Source organism: Equus caballus, chromosome 17 (assembly GCF_041296265.1).
Source record: "Equus caballus isolate H_3958 breed thoroughbred chromosome 17, TB-T2T, whole genome shotgun sequence".
NCBI classification, from domain to species: Eukaryota; Metazoa; Chordata; class Mammalia; order Perissodactyla; family Equidae; genus Equus; species Equus caballus.
The window spans coordinates 13551892-13567474 of record NC_091700.1 but is presented as its reverse complement, the minus strand read 5'-3'; positions in this window follow the sequence as shown (position 1 = coordinate 13567474).

The window sequence follows — 15583 nt, the reverse complement described above, 5'->3', positions numbered from 1 at the left end:
CCCAATGACATTCTTTACAGAAATAGAACAAAGAATCCTAAAATTCATATGGGGCAACAAAAGACCCCAAATTGCTAAAGCCATCCTGAGAAAAAAAGAACAAAGCTGGAGGCATCACAATCCCTGACTTCAAAACATACTACAAAGCTACAGTAATCAAGACAGCATGGTACTGGTACAAAAACGGGTGCACAGATCAATGGAACAGAATTGAAAGCCAAGAAACAAAACCACACATCTACAGACAGCTAATCTTTGACAAAGGAGCTGAGAACATACAATGAAGAAAAGAAAGTCTTTTCAACAAATGGTGCTTGGAATACTGGACAGCCACATGTAAAAGAATGAGAATTGACCATTCTTTTTCACCATTCTCAACAATAAATTCTAAATGGATCAAAGACCTAAAGGTAAGACCTGAAACCATAAAGCTTCTAGAGGAAAATGTAGGCAGTACACTCGTTGACATCAGTATTAAAAGGATCTTTTTGGACACCATGTCTTCTCAGACAAGCAGACCAAGAGAAAGAATAATCAAATGGGACTTCATCAGACTAAAGTGCTTCTTCAAGGCAAAGGAAAACAAGATTGAAACAAAAAAACAACCAACTAACTTGGAAAATGTATTTGCAAGTCATACATCTAACAAAGGGTTAATATCAATAATATATAAAGAACTCATACAACTCAACAACAAAAAATCAAACCACCTACCTGGTTAAAAAAAATGGTTAGGAGATAGGAACAGGCATTTCTCCAAAGAAGATATATGGATGGCCAATAGACACATGAATAGATGTTCATCATCCCTGATCATCAGGGAAATGCAAATCAAAACCCCACTAAGATATCTCCTTACACCCATAAGAATGACAAAAATAACCAAAACAAATAGTAACAAATGTTAGAAAGGTTATGGAGAAAAAGGACCCCTCATACACTGTTGGTGGGAATGCAAACTGGTGCAGCCAGTATAGAAAACGGTATTGAGATTCCTCAAAAAATTAAAACTAGAACTACCATATGATCCCGCTATCCCACTACTGGGTATCTATCCAAGGAGCTTGAAATCAGCAATTCCAAAAGTCCCATGCACCCCAATGTTCATTGCACCATTATTTACAATAGCCAAGACGTGGAATCAACCTAATGCCCATCAACTGGTGATTGGGCAAAGAAGATGCGGTGTATATATACACAATGGAATACTACTCAGCCATAAAAAATAACAAAATTGCCCCATTTGCAACAACATGGATGGACCTTGAGGGAATTATGTTAAGTGAAATAAGCCAGATATAGAAGGACAATCTCTGTATGACTCTGCTCATTTGAGGAATTTAAAAATGCAGTCAAAGAGAACAGATTAGTCACTACCAGGGGAAAGGTGGGGTGGGGGCTGGACACAAAGGGTAAAGGGGTGTACCAACAACACGACTGACAAACGAAAATGTACAACTGAAATTTCACAAGATTGTCACCTATCATTAACTCAATAAAAATTAAATTTAAAAAAAAAGGACAAGCCACCAACTGAGAGAAAATATTTGCAAATCATACACCCAAGAAGAGGTTAATTTCCAAAATATATAAATAACTCATACAACTCAATAACAAAAAAATGAACAACTCAATCAATAATGGGCAGAGGATATAAACAGACATTTTTCCAAAGAATATATACACATAGACAACAGGTACATGAAAAGATGTTTAACATTCCTAATTATTAGGAAAATGCAAATCAAAACTGCCATGAGATATCACCTCATATCTGTCACAATGGCTATAATTAATGAAAAGAAATAAATGTTGCAGAGTATGTGGAGAAAAGTAAACCGTCATATACTGTTGATGACAGTACAAAATGGAGCGGCCACTATGGAAAACAGTATGGAGATTTCTCAAAAATTAAAAATCTAAGTGCCATGTGATCCAGCTATTCCACTACCGGTTATTTATCCAAAGAACATAAAGTCAATAATTCAAAAAGACTTCTGCAGCACTATGTTTATTGCAGCATTATTTACAATAGCCAAGACATGGAAACTACCCAAATGCCCAGAAAAAATGAATGAATAAGGGAGATGTAGTATATATACAATAGAATATTAGTCAGCCATAAAGAAAGATATAATTGTGCCATTTGCAACAACATGGATGAACCTTGAGGGTCTTATGCTAAGTGAAATGTCAGACAGAGAAAGTCAAATACTACATGATTTCACTCGTGTGGAAGATAAACAAGCACATAGATAAGGAGAAGAGATTAGTGCTTATCAGAGGAAAGGGTAGTGGGGGAGGGCAAAAGTGGTAAGGGGGCACATATGTATGGTGATGTATAAAAACTACACTATTGGTGATGAACATGATGTAGTCAATACAGAAACTGAAATGTGATAATGTACACCTGAAATTTACACATTGTTCTAAGCCAATATGACTTCAATAAAATAATTTTTAAAAAGGGAAAATAAAAATAATCTGCTAAATTTATTTGAAACACAGTGGAACATACAGACATAAAATATTACTCTAAATAACCCTAAGGAAACCCCAAATTCTTCATTCTTTGAGCCAACAGGCCATAGCTCTGGACATATATATGAGTAGGATACATAAGTGGATAAAAATGAAAGGTATTAATATCTGGTAACATTTTATCTCAGAGTAGATTAATAAGTCAATCATCTGTATTATGTTTCACCTATCACTCTAAAAATAGCCACCTATCAAATTATCTTTTAAAAAGTAGGTAAATGATTAATTTCAGCTTTTATAGAAATGGCAGGCCTTAGTCTTGGTCATTGTGGGTAAAATGCATCTTATTGGTACTGGGGAAAAAAGGAAAAAGTGAGCATAAAAATTAAAATAAATTATTTGAGAGTATATTCTCCAAAATATTTGTATTATAACTCATTTTAAAATTGCTTTTGTGCTAATAAATGCTCATTATTATTATTATTATCATTATTGCTTTTGGTGAGGAAGATTGACTCTGAGCTAACATCTGTGCCAATCTTCCTCTATTTTTTCTATGTGGGTCACCACCACAGCATGGCTTGATAAGTGGTGTAGGTCCACACTGGCAATTCAAACTGGTGAACCCCGGGCTGCTGAGGTAGGGTGGATGTACTTAACCACCATGCCACTGAGCCAGCCCCTAAATGCCCAATTTAAATATACTTTGAGTTATGGTAGGATAAGATGATGACACTTATTATTCAAAGTGCAAAGGTTTTGTGTATTTACTGTGTGAAATTTAGAAAATTCGTTTCTTTCTGACCCTTAGTTTGTTCACAAGGAAATGAGCATAGCAATAATAATAATGATAATGATGATAATAATAATACATAGTTTATTTTGAAATACATATAATAAGGACAAAATGGGACAAATTAAACACAAATACTTTGTAAATTCCTTCACTTAGTGACCCCCACTATGTGTCCAGGGCTATTTAGTCACTCTACTTGTATGAGGCTGTGAATTATTTTGTTCAGAAATCCCTGAGTAATTCATTAGTAATGAGATAGATTCAAGTGTGCCCAGAAAATTTCTATTGCAATGGGTTCTATTGTGACAACCTAAGCCCATCGATAATGACTTTCCCAATTCACTTGGGATTTACTATATTCTTGGAGGATTAAAAACAAATATTTCCTTTTCCATGTTATTTTCTTGCTCTGTAGTCTCAAGTGGATTGTGAGCATGCTGCATGGAGCCCTTGTAATTCATGCCCCTGTGTCTGGAATAGGCAAGTGACATGGGGAAGGAAATTAGCATTTGCCTTAAAATTTAACATGAAAATTCTAAGCTGAACAATTGAAAGCATTATTTATATGCTTGGTTATTGAGTCAAATGAGTTACTAATGATTATTTTGATTGGCTGTCACTGAATACATCAATCTAGTCATTTAAAAATTGACTGTGAGGTTTTAAGTGTTTTTCAGCCAGCATAGAGTATGTTGTTCTTTTGCTGTTTAAACTTATGTAAGCCATCAAATTAACTTTAATTTAAAAAAAAAAAATATTTAACTTTTTGTTGTTAATGTGACCTATTTTTTATGATTCTCTGGTGTCCCTTCTGATTCTAATGGTAGGATTTAAAATTAACAGGCTTCCCATGTAAGTTCTAGGGCACCCTTTTTCCTAAAGAGCATAAATACCAAAGTGGTTTTTTTCTGAAAACCACTGTCTGTCCCCTTGGTTGCATATTCCCCACTCCCTTCCCCACCAGGCACCCAGCCTTGCCTCCAGAAGACCAAGGGCTAGGCATTGGCACCTCTCCTTCAGTCCTAAGGCCAGCTCCTTTAGGGCTCTGCTCTGCTGGAATACCCTCATCTCCAGCAGGCTCTGCCCAGTGGTTCGCTCGCCCTCCTCAAGCCACCTCAGCTGCAATTGTTCCTTTTGGGCCAGGAAGCCACGATACTTCTCAAATCTAACCTAAACTTCTGCCCCTCCATTTCCACTTTCTGCCTGAGTGACACAGTAAATCAAATCATCAATGATGGGGGCACAGTGTCTGGCCTGGCTTCTGCCATCATGTGTGGGATAGTGAAGATGGAGAAGGCAATGTCCTGAGTGATCTCCACTCTGAAAAGATTGGGTGCATTTTAACAACATGCAGAAATAAGGCACCACTCATATGAGAAGCGGCCTGGTAGAATTTTTGAACTCAGAGTTTGAGAGAGACTGGTGGATTTGGCTTCCCATTTTTCCATGGACTTGGAGGCAAGGCATATCAATTTAAAAAGCAAAAGCAAATTCACTTATTATTTTACCCTCAAAATGAGTTTATTCAGGAATAGCTAAAATAATTGAAATTCAGAATGTGCATGCTATGGTTAGCCACAGGCAAATCCAGAAAACAAAGGAGAGGCACTTACTTTTATAGAGAAAAATGGGGATCAGGGAGGGCTGTTCTAAACAAAAGTCCATTGGGGGAAAGTAACAGTTCAGGGCAGCAATGGCTTCTCATTGACTGAGCTGCAGCATTTCTCATTGGCTGGGCTGTTGCCTGATGGGGAGAGAAATCTTCCTTCAAGAATAATGTAATTTTATTTCCTGTCAAAGTTGCTCGTAATATCTCTTCCTGTTTAGTTTAATTGACAATGTATGATAGGGCATGAGAGCTCCCCATGCAGGCCTTCCCAACTCTAATTTCGTTAAGGTTTCTTTCATTAGTTGGCACATTTTCCTCTTTTGATCAAGATCTTTCTCCAAAAGCATTGCTGATCAATAGTCAGGTTCTCTGCAGGTAGTGATCTTGTCCCTCAGTGCCAAGAAGGACCTTTCCTGGTTGTCATGTCCAACACTGGAGGGAAAGTGCATTGTATTCAGAAAATATTTAGTTTATGTCTGAGTAACAAGGGAGAGGGAGAACTCTCTGGCATTTCCCATCTAAAGTCTACATTTCTCCAAGGTGGTAGGCTTTGGAGATCATCTCGAAGTGCTGAGCCAGCATCACTTTATTGGACATGTCATATTTACAGAGGTTCAACAGGCAATAAGTAAAGAACTTTACAATAAGTATACATAGTAAGATTAAGAGCAATACTATAAACCCAATTTACAAGATGGTTCTAAACCAGGGGCTCAGACTTAAGTGTAACCAGCTGAATAAATCAAAAGACAATTGGTTATGTGGTGAAATTTGTTGTAGCAAATGTTCTTGCTCTCTAATATTATGTAATTGTGTTTCTATGTCCCTGAAGGCATTTGCCAATGTGCAACAGGAGGTGTTTGCTACCACAGGGATGCCTCTTTGCTCAGCAAGTAGATAATCAAGGGGCATATGATTATCTAAAGCTACCTTTTCCAATGAGTTAAGTGACCATTGCTGAGATAAAATAAATTTGGGTGTGGAGTCAGTTAATAACCACAAGTTAATATTAATTTATGGAGAACTGACATCTTCCTGATGTTGAATTATCCTTCCTGAGAATAAAATAAATTATATTAACTTGCTATGGATTCCATAACCAAGTACCACTAACTGGGCGACTTAGAACAGCATAAATTTCCTGTCTCGCCATTCTGGAAGCTGCAAGTCTGAGATCAAGGTGCCAATAGGACCATGCTCCCTGTGAAGGAGCCAGACAAAGTTCCATCCCAGGCCCCTCTCCTAGTTGTGGTATTTCCTTGGCTTATGGAGCAACACTCCAATATTCACATGGTGTTCTCTCTGTGTGTGTCTGTGCCCAAGTTTCCCCTCTTTGTAGGGACAAAAGCCATATTGGATTAGAAGCCCAGCCTACTCCAGTGTGACTTCATCTTACCTAATTGCATCTGCAACAAACCTTCTTTCAAATAAGATCACTTCCGAAGCACTGAGGGATAGGAATTTAACACAGCAATTTGGGGGTGATGTAGTTTGGACCATAAAATTTTCTCTCTGGTCCCCCCAAATTCATGCCCTTCTAATAAGCAAAATATGTTATTCTCTTCTCAATACCCCTGAAAATCTTAATCCATTCTAGGATCAACCCTAAGTTCACAGTGTCATCCAAGTATCCAGCTCTGAGAGAGTTTCCAGGTATAATTCATCCTGGGGAAAAATTCCTTTCTCTCTATGAACCTCTGAAACCAGATAACACATTATCTACATCTAAAACATAATAATGAGACATATTTAGGATAGACAGTCCCATTCTAAAAGTGATAAAACAGGAGTCATGAGACTGAAGTTAGTCGGAAACCTTGCCATGTAAATTTCATTAGGTTTTCAGACAAGAACAATACTCTTTGACTCAATTTTTTGCCCACCAATATGATGGCTCCACTCCTGAGCCCTGGGCAGGTAAGTTTCCATTCCTTCATGTCTGTGCTTGTATCTTTCAGGATTATTTTCAAATTTTCCTCATATAAGTCTTACACATTTCTTACTGAGTTTAATTCCTAAATGTCTTATCATTTTTGTTCCTTTTATAAATGAGATTTTCTCTCCATTACATGTTCTACTGCACTATTTCTTGTGTATGTGGAGATAGTGATTTTAGTATCTTTATTTTATATCCTGTTACTTTATTATATTTTTTGTTGTTATACATTTTTAAAGACAAAACATGGTAAATCAATACCCTGTATCTTTCTGGAAAGTGAAACATCAAATGATGAAAAACACTAAAAATTGGAACAGAGGGTTGTTGTTTATTGTCAAAGTTAAATACAGATTTTACAGTATAGTACATTTCATTAATACATGAGACTGAACTAAAATATGTAATGAAAATATTCAAATGTATTATTGGAATCAGTAACAGATTTTAAAAATGCAGAGCCATGCAGTTACATAAAGATCAATAGCTATTCTGTCACTATTAATGCTTATTAAGTATTTACAAATTGGAAAATATTCTTTTCAAATTGCTCATAAAACAAACATCTTGAAATATTCTTGAATAATCTCAACTATTACTATGGAAGAATTTTAGGAAAAACTTTTAAAAAATCAGGTTTAGCTTCTAACCATTTGACTAAACTGTGAAGACAACCATATTTCTAGATGAAAATCCTCAACAGTTTAACAATATTAATCCTTCTTATTTTAATTGCATTCTAATAAAAATTCTATTAGATCTTTGGGGCCAGTCCAGTGGTGCAGTGATTAAGTTTGGTGGCCTGGGGTTTGCCTGTTCAGATCCCAGGTGTAGACCTATGCACTGCTTATCAGAGCATTCTGCGGCAGGCAGCCCACATATAAGATGGAGGCAGATGACTACAGAAGTTAGCTCAGGGCCAACCTTCCTCAGCAGAAAAGAGGAGGATAGGTGGCAAATGTTAGCTCAGGACTAGGCATCCTCAAAAAAAATAGGAAAAAAATATATTCTATTACATCTTCTGAACTTGACTGAGAGATTTAAAAGATCAACTTAAAGAAACAAACAGGCAAGAAATTGCCAATTTTGAATGTGAATATAGGGATAACAAGGAGAATTGTCCCACTAGATGTTAAAAATTCTCATGAACAACATCAATAAAACACGATATTTTAAAGGCATTTGGCATGAGGTGATTGGAAAAGAAGAGGTGAGATGGAAATTTAACCACATCTACACCAGTTTCTGGTGTAATACACCCACGATCCCTTCTCATGCAATCCCATTGCTTCTTCCACACATTGCTCATCCCCTAAGCCATGACCTCAGCTCTGTCCTCTCCTGTGAACTCCTGACTCAGGCACCCAGTGGCCTTGCCTCATCTCCATGCACATGTCTATTGGGAAATTTGAGTCTCAAACTCAGTTTTAAGTTTCCTCTCCAGCGTGCCCAGCCCCAGTGTCCTGAGTGCATCGATAGCACTTCAACCTAACATCACCACCCCTTCACTCAGCCACCACGTCTCTCACCAGGACTCACTCAAACCACTCTTTGCATTCTTGCTTCCTGGACTTTTTTCTCCATCAAGCCTCCAGTGCTGCTTCTGCACCTAAGTCCTATGATGTCCTTCCTCTCTCTCAACCCTCCAGTGACATCTCAGAGTGGGATTTACCAAGAGGCAGGAGAGTAAAAGCTCTGAAGGCCTTCACTCTGTGAGGCTTTGTGAGTGCTGGCAGTTTCTGGGAGTTGTAGCATGTTATGGTGGGGAGGACAAGCCAGGCTGCAGTCAGGACAAAAGAGAGTGTGAGCATGTCTAGTAAACTGTCCTAAGAGATAATAGAAGAAAGAGACCATTGATTGTTTGTGATTTTCTTTCCTTTTCTAAATGCACATTTATTCTTTGAGTTTTATACATGTCTTTTTTAACCATTTCGCTAAACAAATCTTGATCATCTCTGGTCTTTCTGAGGCTCCTCACAATCCTGGAGGACCTGCCTCTTGGCTCCACGTGTAACCTGATTTTCTATGTTTTCTAACTTTCTCACCATAACCTGTGGTAATGGATCTTCTTGTCGCTAATCACACATGGCAAGTGAGATTCTGTCTCATGGTCTTTACCCTTCCTGTTCCCTCTACTTAAACATCCCTGCCCAGACGATTAATGGCTGACTTTGTTGTTTCAATGATGGATCTGATGAAATTTCACATTATGCATAAAACAAATTTCCTCATGATTTTCACCCTGCTTTTAACTTTATTCATTGTAGTTATTAATATCTGACATAATGTTGTGCATACAGTAGTTTATTGTCTTCATTTACCACTAGAATATGAGCTGTATGAGGGCAGAATCATTATTTTCACCATCATGAACCTAGAAGAGTGGTTGGAACATAACTGGTACTAATAAATATTTTTGGAATGAATGAATGAAAAACGGATCATTTAGCACTTTAAGTTAGTCTCTGCTTGCAAACAATCGTGTTAGAAATCCATTTCATATCACACCCCCAATAAGTTATTGCTGCATTAGAAGTTAAATTTCCAAAAAACTGCTCAAGCTCATTCTTAAAAATATGTAACGGTGAAAATATTAATGATCCGAAAATGTGTGAGGACTTTCTAAACTCAAAGTTGCTGAAAGAAATCATTAAAGTTAATATATTGAACTAAATATTTTTTAAAATTCTTATGGAATAATATATCAAAATTAAATTACATAAAAATATTATAGTCTATACAACTCACAGAGTAACTAGTAATAATATGTAAACACTTTTATATTTATAAAGAAAAGCTTTCAATACAAAAAATGGACAAAAGATATAAACATATTTCACATATGTAGTTACAAGGGTAAACATACGAAAATCATATAAACATTAATAATCTAGAAAGGTAGGTTAAAGAAGGATTTTCTTTTCCTATTGACTGAGACGAAAAGGCACATATGATTTAATACTAGTGCAGGTGAATTTTGAGGTCAAAGCATAATTTGAAGAAGATTTTGGAAAAGCAATTCAGTTTTGTGTATGAAAAAACTTGAAACTTTATATACCCTCCGGTAAATTGTCTTAGGAAAAGTTACATTCAGAGAATGCTTTCTGTATTAGCACTTTTATTTTAGCAAAACTTATAATTTAGAAATCTGAATGCAATGTCACTATTCAATATTAGAGGGGATTGTAACTGAGGTATAATTAATTTCATAGAACATTAACATCATTATTTAGTGTCCAATCATATGCAAACACTTTATGCATTTCAAATTGAAGAGGATTAATGCAGGCTTTTGGTTGCAGAGGTGGCAAAAGGCTGGAGAGAAGGCTGGGGAAGCAGCAAGGGGAGTGTTGTCACCCAAGGACCAGGAGTCCTCAGCAACCTTGCAGCCCCACATCCCCCTCACTGCTGAGCTGATGAGACCCTTCCTCTTCGGGCTACTTCTGGGACCCTCCCCTGCTGCAACCCAGATGACTGCATCCCAGCAATGCCACTGAAACTGCCTTTGGGGTGCTGGATCCCACAGCTGCTGCACAGTCCTCAGCTGCCTACAGCTGTTGCAGCAGCCAGAGACCATCACCAGAAGCAGGAAAAAAGATGCAATTTCTTTCTTCCTCCCACTCTTCAGTGCTCCCAAGGGACTGAACATTCAGAGACTTATAGGAAACCAAGTGATAAAGGGGTCTGGATGAACCATCTGCAGCTGAAACCCAGGAGGGCACAGCTGGTTCCAGACTGCAAGTGTGGGCCTTACAAACAGAAGTCACAATCTGGACAAAGGGTGTCATGAACAAAGGATGGCATGGGAAAATGATCAACATAGTTCCACAACACACATACAAAACAGGCTCTGAAACTTGACTACAAGTTCCATGAGGGGGGGTTTGCTTCTATCTTGTTACCTGGTTTATCTCTACTGCCTGGTTCATGGTATATACTCCATAAATATTTGTAGTTTGAATGCAAGATATAACATTTAAGGCATGATTTTTGTCTGGGTAATTGCATTATGGTTTAATTTTAAGGGGATAATCTTTTGTGCTTTTATATTTTTCTATAATTAGCATTCAACATTTAAATTAAAAACAAGTGCCCTAAAATGCAATGCAATGTTGGGACAACATAGGTTGCAAATGAGTGACAGAAGAAAGAGGACAATAAGTAACCTAATGAAGAGTGATCCAGACAAAGGTGTAAAGGAGACCACCTCAGTTTTAGTCTCAGTCACAGTACTGATTAGTGGTGCTGTCTTTGATACACCAATTAGACTAAGAGTTTTAGAGTCTGCATCTGTGAAAGATGAGAAGAGCAATGTCAATACTTCACAGAATAATTTTGAAGATTAAATGAGGACATATACATGCATACAAGAAAACTGTGTTGTAAAGTGAAAAAGGCAAAGGCTATATATAAAATAAGACACAATTCATAGATAAGATTTTATTGGTGAGGTGTGATTTGAGATTATTGCTAATATTGGTTAAGATTTCTAGTGTACAATAAAAGGAGATAAGAAAAAAGACATGAGAAGAAAACCACAAAAGTGCAACAGACATTTTATTAGCTTTTTAAGCTGTCTTAATAGCACTCTTTTTTGAAGTCCCATATGGGATTTATCAACAGATAACTTTCATCCACTCCTTTAATGGGCATAATAAAGCCAGAGATGATGTCACTCTACTCTCTCTCTTTATAGAGTTAACAACAGCCACACTCCAACAGCTCATCTAGTTGAGGATTGTGCCATCACCTGATGCTGAGTTCAATCAGGTAGGATGATAGAACCGCAGGAGCAAAAGGGTAACGATTGTTTTTCACCTGTTCTGCTTCTGACACATTCTGTTAATTCTTGACCATATTTCCCTGATCTTTTTCCTATCATCTATTTTTAAGGAGAAAAACAAATGTGCATTTTTTAAACTTTTATATATCACTTGTTTTCTGCAACTTACTAATAAATCGGTTTTTGATTTCCGATTATCTGTGAGCAAAAGAATATACATTGTTCTTATATTATTGGGCAATAACTTTGTTTTATTGAGACTGAAATTTTACAGGAAAAGAGGGTCTTATTTTATTTTGAGTGGGGATTATTTCTGCTAGTCAGAACACTGAAATAAATGTCTCAATCATATTTGTGTTTTCCAGATGAAACAGAGAGTGAGTGGTTAATACCCACAGTGTAGACTGTGCAGGGAGGACTGTGTTCCTGGAGAGCTAAGGCAGCAATCCAGGCTCTGGGACCCACACTTGAGCTGAGACATGGGTTCTCCATTGGCCTAGCTGTGTGATAGTAGGCAGATGTCCTGGAAACCCAAGTTTTTGTTTTTATCTGTAAAGGCACATAATAAGTTGCATAAGTACCTCATAGGCTCTCAGGGAAGATAAAATGTGCTAAAGCAATAGCACAATTGCTGAGATGCTGTCAGCTTCAAATAAGGATTCAATATTCTTCTACCATCACTATTAATAATTCCTCAAGTTAAGTATGCACTAAGCTGTTTACATTAAACTCAAGGAATTGGATAGAGCAGATTAAGAATGAGCAGGGAGGCCAGTTGCCTTGTAGACAGTATACCTCTGTCTGTCTGGTGTCCTAGGTGGGCTGCTGGGGTGACATGATCACAGTCACTTCCATTTACAAAAATGCAACAAAGGTTTGCCCAGAACCCCCGTCAGCCCTCCCGCTCTCCCTCCATTCACTCACAAAACAGCTTTGAGGTCTACACATGTGCTAGTCACTTTGCTGGCCCTTCCTCCACTATGACAACAAACATAGACCCAGTCAGCAAGTGTGTTTTGTGTTTATTAGACTGTTTTTAAAATTTGCACAGAGCTCAGCTTTCATCTGCTATGTGGGGTGGAATTTGATAAGCTTATTTTTTTTAATGCTATGTGTCCCAGATTTGTTGGATATTTATATTGACATCAAATTCATTTTTACTTCTGTCTCATGTTTCAGCACCACAGAACATGGGACTGTTACTAAGTTGAATACTGTAATTGGTCTTTGGAATTATTGCAAGAATACAAAATGTATTTGAAACTTGGAAATTGAAATATGCCTGTATCGTAACCACTTCTAAACTCTTCTCAGAAAGAAGTGTCAAATATTCCTCTTGTTTGTAAGGACTTTTACAATTTAGCACTTAACATGTCATAAATTGAAAACTTGCAAACATTTAATCTCCGTAAGAGAAAAGTTAGAAAAAGCTATTACTGATTTTCTTCAGAAAGACAAAACGTAGTTTGCTTCTATTGTTCTTTCTTATTTATTTTTGTAGCTCTTTTAAGACTACTTTAAATCATATTTATATAATGTTTCTCCCTGAAAAGACTGATGTGACCTCCTTATCTGTAACTAGGTTTAATTCTTTTCTTTGATTCATCTCCAGCATCTAACACATACATAGGCTGTGATCAGCCAAATAGAAGAGGAAACAGTGAAATGGAGACAGAGACATCTCAGTCTCATTCAATTTTCCTTTCTACATCTCATTTTCCATGAACAGCTGATTTCTATAGACAATATAACAGATTATATTTGCAAAGCCAGCTGACGCCCTCTTCTATAAATGGCAATGACCTTCTAAACACTAGTCCTTCTCCCTGAAATTTAGAACAAATGGTAGAGGCTTTAAGGAGATGGAGTTGGAGAAGCGTGTACTAGACAGAACTGTGATGAGATTCTTCATAAACTTCTCCTTAATCAGGGTTAAAATAAGAAACACGTATTACATATTTATTTATATTTCATATTTATATATATTTATACAGATATACATATTTATGTAGAGTTTATATATATTTATATAAAGTCTTCTATGCATGTATATAGTCTGGGGCTACAGAAATTATTAAAATTAAATTCGTTTTTTGAGTTAGGTTTTCTTTTTTTATGCTTTATTCTAAAAATTTGTTTAACACTCATTTAACACATTCAAGCTCGGTGATAGTATTGGGGCTGCAAATATGACTAACAAACAATTTTAAAAAATGAACATATATATTTTTCTTAGTGTAACTGAAACAGCTAGCCTTAAACTGAGGAAATTTCACATCTAATTTGCAACTTCCAAATATACAGTATAGTGTTATTAGCTATGATTTACAATAGTGGCGATGCTGTATAGTACATCCCCATGACTTATTTATTTTATTACTGTGTTTGTACTTTTTTGACTCCCTTCACCCATTTTGCCCACCTCCACCCTTTGCCTCTAGTAACCAGCAATCTATTCTCTGTATCTATGAGCTTACTTTTCTTTTTTAAGATTCCACACATAAATGAGATCATGTGGTATTTGTCTTTTTCTATCCTACTTATTTGACTTGCATAATGCCCTTAGGTTCCATCCATGTTGTCACAAATATAAAGATTTTATTATTTTTATGGCTCAATAATATTTTATTGTATATATAGGTGTGTGTTATATGCATATATACACACACATAAATATATATGTATACCACGTTTTCTTTATGCATTCATCCATCCATGGACATTTAAGTTATTTTCATATATTGACTATTGAAAATAGTGCTTCAATGAACAAGGGGGTGCATATGCATCTTTTCAAGTTAGCGTTTCTGTTTTCTTCTGATAAATTACCTAAAAGTAGAATTGCTGGAATCTGTGGTAGTTTTACTTTGGATTTTTTTGAGAAACCTCCATACTCTTTTCAATAATGGCTGCACCAATTTTCGTCATCACCAATAGTGCACAGGGGTTCTCTTTTCTCAACATCCTCACCAGCATTTGTTATCTCTTGTCTTTTTGGTGATAGCCATTCTAACGGGTGTGAAGTGATATCTCATTGTGTGTTTTATTTGCATTTCCTTGATGATTAGTGATGTTGAGCATCTTTTCACCTATCTGTTGGCCATCTGTATGTGTTCTTTAGAAAAATATATATTCATATCCTTTGCCCATCTTTTAATAAGATTAGTTACTTTTTTGATATTGAGTTGTATGTCTTCTTTTTATATTTTGACTATTAATGCCTTATCAGATATATGATGTGCAGATATTTTCTCCTATTCAGTTGATTGCTTTTTCATTTTCCAAATTCTTATATGTATAAATAGATACTAAGATTGGTGAACCAGAGTAACAATCTCATAAGTCAGTAATAGTAACAGCCATCTCTTACATAGATTCTGCTCAGTAAGTACTGTAGATATCAATTCTTTAAGCTTACAGTATATATGCTTATTCATCTGCAACTAGTAATGTTCCTAGCACTTTCATCATTTTACCTCATTTAACCCTCACCATATCTGAGATCAAACATTATTATCCTCTTTTTTCATTGAGTAGACAAAGAGATGGTGGGTAGAGGATGAAGTGGACCCACAGCCACAGTCCAGCCTCAGAGTTTGGGCTCCTTACTTGGTGCCCCTAGAATATCCAAGAGGTTGGCTATTGGTGAGAAGCCAGACTTGTTTCTGTGATTTCACACAACTGCAGTCCCTCACAGCATAGTTTGATCCTACAGGCAAAGGGTGTTCAAACTTTCAGAATGGTATTTACCCACATTACGTTTCAGTTACTTTCTAAATCTTTCTTATATGGAATATACCTTCTCAAGTTTTTAGGATCCCAGTTGGATCCTTAAACCAGAGATGTTGATTCTACTCTGACTCCTACAACAAAATTTTCTAGAAATAAGAGGTGTGATTTATCTTTTTTTTAATGATTTACTTTTTGTTTTTGCATGAGGAAGTGATTTTGCAAATTTCCACACTTGATAATAAACGA